Source organism: Lactuca serriola, chromosome 9, assembly GCF_051521515.1.
Source record: "Lactuca serriola cultivar US96UC23 chromosome 9, Lser_US96UC23_V15, whole genome shotgun sequence".
Taxonomy (NCBI): domain Eukaryota; kingdom Viridiplantae; phylum Streptophyta; class Magnoliopsida; order Asterales; family Asteraceae; genus Lactuca; species Lactuca serriola.
The window spans coordinates 198,604,571-198,611,755 of NC_136416.1; positions in this window are offsets into that span (position 1 = coordinate 198,604,571).

A 7,185-nucleotide genomic window follows, 5' to 3' on the forward strand; every position below is an offset into this window, starting at 1 on the left:
TTCATATGGAATTACATATATTTTTTTTTTCATTTTTCTTCTCGTTTTTTTTTCCAGTTTCTGCTTCAATTTAATTTTTTTGTAGATGGATTTTATCACACCTTATGTTTTTATCTTTTGATGGAATTGATTGCAAACATGGCATTATGTTTCTTTTTTCTTGTTATCACATATTGGTATGATTATTTTTTGCATGTTTTTGTTTATTTTGTAGATGAATTCTATTATAGACATGATTGACAATGATGATTTTTCTATAATCTCTCAAGATGTTGTTGTGACTAATGTGATGAATATAGACGATGGAGTTGAGTTAAATGAAATACTGGAAAATGGAAATGGAGATGAAGATGATGAAGAAGCATATTTTAACAACAATGTTCAAGTACCTTCAACTTTTACTAATATGGAAGGAACAAATTTGACTATTAACAGTTAGATTATATCACAATCAACGAGTAAAAATGATTTAATGCGGGATTTAGGAAAAGATTCTTTCACGGATAAAGAGTAACTTGTTGGAGTAATCAAGATCCATAACATTATGACACATAAACAATTTGAGGTCAGTGACTCACGCCCAACTATTTGGACTCTAAGATGCAAGTTATACTAATAATCTGGTTGTAAATGGAAACTTCATGCAAGTAAACGTAAACGTAGTGGATAATCACAACGTATACCGGTTCGCGTACTTGTTACACTATAAGCTTTCTCACGACCATCCGAACCTAGATGCAAGCTTGATTGCACCTTATAAAAGAGCAACCTTCTATCAGTATTCATGCTTTGAGAGTTGAAATAGTGGAACACTAGGCTATACTCCATATCAAAAGTATTGTTTACGGTATTGTTTACGATATTTCATCAACAACTTTTATGACAAGTTTCGTAATTTCGAATTGAAAGCTTTAGCTTAACATGTCGGGAGTCAAAATCAAATTTGAAAGTTCAACTCCATCATGGAAGAAATTGGAAAGCTAAATCTACATACTCAAAGTTGGTTGGAGAGTCATCCACTTAATAGATGGACACTTGCACATGATGGTGGAAGGAGATATGAGTTGTTCACAACAAATTTGTCAGAGATTTTCAACAGTGTACTTAAAGGTGCTTGTTTTTTTACCAATCACAGCTTGTGTGCAACTTACATTCTATAGAACATTGCATTATTTTGAGGTGATACATCCTTTAGGATCTAGTTCTCAAGCTAATAGAAATGCATAGAGTCCACATGTTCTTGTAAAACAAGTAGCTTTGATGGAAAAAGCAAGTGCACATTCTTTAAGATATTTTAACTGAAAAAAACAGTATATTTGAGTTGATAACTTAAAGAGGTCGAAATGTGCATTTAGTTAATTTGGAAAAAAAAAACTTGCACATGTGGCAAGTGGGAGACTTTTAAATATCCTTGTTCTCATGTCTTGAGTACATGTGTCAAACTCTCTTTGAATAGTTGGAAATATGTTGATAAATGCTACTCGATTGTATATTATTATGCTACTTGGGCATCTGAGTTCTCCCCGCTTCCTCATGAAAAGTATTGGTCACAATCATTTAATAAATTACATCTAAATTTAGAACTATTATGGAATAAAAAAATGTTGTCTTTGTTCAACAAGACTAAAAAAATGGTATGCATATTAAAGAAGGAAGAAATGTCAATCTTTGTGGAATTTGTAGGCAACTGGGTCATAATAAAAAAAGATGTCCGTCTAAGCCAAAGTAATTAAAAAGACAATATTTTTTTAAAGTATTGTTGTGGCTATTTTTTTACAAGTAAAAATTTGTTACAGGTTCAAATTCAAGCTAACTGTGATGTTTTTTTTTATTTTATTTTTATTTTATTTTTTTTAACAAACAATGTTGGGTTTTTTTACCTTCAAAATATTGTATGTGTAATGTTGGTGCACCTTAAAATATATAGTAAGTTTAATTTATGATGGCTAAATTTTGATGGTGAAAGGTTTGTATAAGAAAAAAAAAATATATTTAAAATTAAAAAAAAACAGATAAAAAAGATAAAAAAAAAAAAAAAAAAAAACTGTTTTAAAAAAAAAGTTAAAAAAAGGTAATAGTTTAAAATAAAAAAACTGTTATTTAAAATACGTTAAAATGGTAAATATTTTTTCAATTACCCTATCATGACAAAAAAAGTCTTTGTTTATTTATTATGGAATTCTTATCTAGTTCTAAATTCCTCAACCAACAATGGCAAACCATGTAACTTTATGGCATTAGGGCACAATGATGGTTTGGGATACAAAGACGCTGTCTATCTTCAACTCATGTTTTTATGTTTCACTATGTATTTTTATAAACTGCTTCAAAAATGTGTTCACAATGAGTAGCTTTGAAAAATTCCAATTATTGTGGTTTTTTCTAACCAGTTTCACATAATCCAGTTTTAATTCGGTCTAATCCAGTTTGTATAGGATCGGGGTTTGAAGGCAATCCGATTTTGATTTATTTGACTCAATCGAAACCGTTTTATGAATAAAATCCGGTTTTTCCACCCCTACTCGTTGGTTATATAGAACCACATATGCAGAATCAAACATGCTTAATCAATGAAAGGAGGACCTATAAATAAAGCTTATATATTAGGTGGAAGAGTTACCTTAATTTTTCAGTTTTTTCATTTTAATAGCTTCATTGTTTGGTATTAACTTGTTTTTTTTCCCTATAAATATCCCAATTCATCTCTTTGTTTCTAATGAAAGTAAATTGTTTAATCTTCCTAAATGCAGAAAATTGCAAAAATTTTGGTAGACCATTAGCGTTGGAGATCCATTCAAATATCAAACTCACACACACAACTAAACACTTTAAACATCCCACTTCATCTCTCATTTTCTAACAACAAATCTATAGCATTCCTCTTAAAAATCTTCATTTATACACAAAATTTAAAAGCACCCGTTCATATTCAATTAAAAAAGATTATCCTTACAATTTACAATATAATAATGAAGATAGTTAATGGATACAAATATATCGCTATTTTCGCATAGAATGTAGAAAAGTACATTACCTAATAATAAGTAAATGATAGTACAAGTACATAAGTACATTGTTACTTCCGTTAAATAATAAACACTAATTATTGTTTGGTTCATTTAACCATTAAGTGGTGCTGGAATATATACTTGATTTACATATAAATGAAAAATCATAAAATTAGGACCACTTTATTAATAAAATAATTCAACCATCACACATTCAGTTTTAATTGATACTTTACTAAATAATAATAATAATCCAAAAACTGGTAAAGCATAATAATGTATTTAGTATACATCGGTATGTAGAAAGAGAAAATGACGATTACAATTTCATTACCATGATTGTTTTTTTATCCAAAAATTTGGAAATGGAGCATTAGTAGTCGAAAGATAGAACCCATCAGGCTTGACTAACCAAAAACACGGGCGACCATCATTCTCCTCCACATTGCGACAATGCTCTATAATTTCGCGATCCATCAAAGCTAATGTTTGAAATCGTGGACCCCAATAAAAATCACCTGTAAAATGTGTACCGAAAAGTTTTTCACAAAATGTCCAACTATAAGCCATATTAGATGGAATATAATGATTTCCAAGATCAGAATCTGTTGACTTAATATGAACTGTGATTGGATCCGAGACTCCATTGGTAATAGTAACATTCCATTTTGTAAAAAAACAACCGGACGTAGTAGTAACCAAGAAACAAATTGAAATAAGAAGGACAAAGTAGAAGAAACAAGGGTTTTTCCTAGAAATCATGATTTGATATTTAAAATCTGAAATTGGTTCAAGATTGTTTTGTATGTGGATCTTTTATAGTCGTTGAGATATGATTAAAGCATAGCAACTAATATATCTAATTAAAAATATTGTATATTGTAAGTTAAATCATTTAAACTATATAAATAACCAATTATTCTTTTACCATAAATAACTATTTACTCTTATACCAAAAAAAACTATATACCTTAAAGTTTAACTTATTTACCAAAATAGCAATTTATTCTTTTACCAAAAATAACCACATATCTTAAATATTCTTTACCTTTTTAACAAAATTTAAATGTATCGTTTAAAATGGACGAATGCATGAGTAGATATATTTCCTTTTTTTATTCATAAAAATAGCCTACATGAAAATAAAGAAAATATTGATTTTATCTTATAATATGATAAATGTATTGTAGAAATTTATACAGAACAAATACAAATAGACATCTGCTAACATTAAGACCTTCCAAATCGTTCCTTTCAATTCAAATTGCGATGTCACTTGTCAATTTTTGCAAGCTATATTGGAATAGTAAAGTTTTGCAAACATAATTAATAATTATTGTTTATTTTATTTTATTTAATATTACACGTATTGATTTAAAGTTTTATGAACATATTCAATTGTATAACTACTTAAGACGATTAATAGCTAGAAATGGAAATTGAATTATAAATATGATAAACATACATAATAACATAAGCTAGAAATGGAAAATGCAATTATAAATATGATATACATAGTAACATAAAGATATTACGAATGACAAACATCATTATATCAAAATATAAACTGATAACCAAATATTTTATATTATAAATTCATATATCTTTATTGCTTTTCTATTTGGTAATAAATTTAATAATATTTAATAAATTTATAAAGTGTATATTATTATGTTATTAATTATAATTAATTAATATTTACATTTTAAATGATATAAATTAATTGTTCATGTGTCAGTGAGATCTACTTTGAAAGGATAGTGTTATTGTACTCATATGATGTGTAATATTTGAAAAATACATGGTATTTCACCGATATAGACGTAGATGACTTAATATATAAACTTGATTGAGTTCAATATTTGTTTCAAGTCATCAATTCATTTGATAAGAAATTTTATTAAATTTAGAAAAATTTCAAAAATATTTAATTAAAATGTACTTACACTTTTCACATATTATAGTTATATTATAAAATGATCACCAAAAACATAATTTTTCATGATTAGATATTATAAAATATCACCGTTTTCAAATAGACCCATTTTGACTATAATATTCAAAGATGATCATTTTTGAACTCTATAAGTTGTGAACTTTGGTTTTGTGAGAAAAAACAATTTCAGAAATTGATTTTTGGAAAAATAAATATATAAAATTTCAATTCCGATAAGAATTATCTAGCTTCAAACTTATTGTTCTGAAAAATGCTAGTTCGGGAGTTTTAACTAGAGAAAATATTTTGAATTTATGTCCAACTCTCTTGGCTTTATCTAATGGGGTCTGTTTCTACGATTTCAAATACAAAACCTATTCCAACTTCCAAATCCCTTAAATATCATGTAAAACAATATACCAATGTATAATCTTATATAATTGTATTCCAATCTACATATATAATTTTGGTGTAAATTTGTAGTATGCATGTTTATCCTGAGTTGTTATCAAACCAAGAGTTATCATAAAAAAAGACGATCGTAAGAAGTTGAAATTGATTATCTATAAGATTAAAAAAAAAAAGATATTGAGATTCAACATCAGCCATATATTTCTCATTTGTCACTTAACGCTCCAGCGTATCGGTAGCAGCGAGGTATGATTATACATGTTCATATGTATATGTCTAATAATAAATGATTATACATATATGTATGTTTACGGATCAAGTAATCATATATGATTATAACGGTTGGTAGCAGAGATGACGGAGGTGTCAGTGGTGGGGTCAGCAGGTGACAGAGGTGGTGGTAGTGGTGGTGGCGGTGACGGTTGTGGTGGTAGGGAAGTTGGAAGAGGAGAAATGAATGAGTGACACTATATAATCATTTATGATTATAACTTAGTCGCCGCACCGGTACGCCAGTTGGTTGGAACGACAGATGTGAATTATGTTGTTGAGGTTGAATTGCAAGATATCTATTCTATTTTGAATCTCAACGAAACCTACCTTCTCTCTCTTATATATATATATATATATATATATATATATATATATATATATATATATATATATATATATATAAAGAGAAATAGAGAGTTAGATTCAAATGTTTCCAATAAATATTGTGTGCATGGATGCACCAATCACAATTTAGAAAATTATTAATTATTTTATTAAATATGTAAAGGTAATTATGTATTCTTTCATTTTAATCCTTATTTTTAATTTATTTATTATAATTGTTATCCCTTTATTTTAGGCAACGATTTATGACTGATTTACTTATCATTAATTTAATTTTGTCTAATATCCGATTGAAACGTCCCCCACACACAGATCACAAATATCGATTTCTTTATCTACTCATTACTTTGTTTTACACAATCGATAGATGTTCATACTGGAAATCGGAACTAGGTATTCATTTTTGTTCTTTGATGTTTATATTTTTTTTACCGTTTTTACATATACATATGTATCCAATTTGTTAATCTTGCAGGATAATGAAGATCAGAATCCCGGGAAGGATCTGGGTAACGTCAATGATCCCAAGAATCTGGTGAATGAAGTTATGAAGAAAAAAAGAAGATGTAAAATATGTTTTGGACTTGGTCATGATAGCAGGAACTATCCATTTCGATTGAAGAAAGCATAGAAGTACAGGAAATTCATCAAATTGGACGTTTTTAGATATTATTAAGTTTAATTTCAATAAAATAAAAGTATGGTTTGATGAATTATATGGTATTGTTATCTTTGAATTCAGTATAATAAAAGTATGGTTTGATGAATTCTACGTGTTTTTCTTATATATTTATGTTTACAACTAATAAAGTGTTAACGTTAGTTCATATTCATAGAATTATCCGGTTATCATTCCAATAGAATGTCAAATTAATGTTTATTATATTTCATAAAAAATGTTTTACGATTTCATAAAATGAAAACACATAATGTCAAAAATAAAATGTGTAAACAATGAGCAATACAATGACTTATACTGTTAACTGTCTTGTAAGTCATATTATTATAACATTCTAGTGGAATGATTTGGAGATAACACATAGTAAACAGTTCTTTAAGCCATATTGTTATATTATTCTAATAGAATGATATATAGACAATACAATGTGCAAAGTTTTATAAGTCATATTAATACATCTTATATGCCATATTCTTATAACATTCTGATAGAATGTTTCGAGATAACACACAATGAAAAGTTTTATAAGTCAT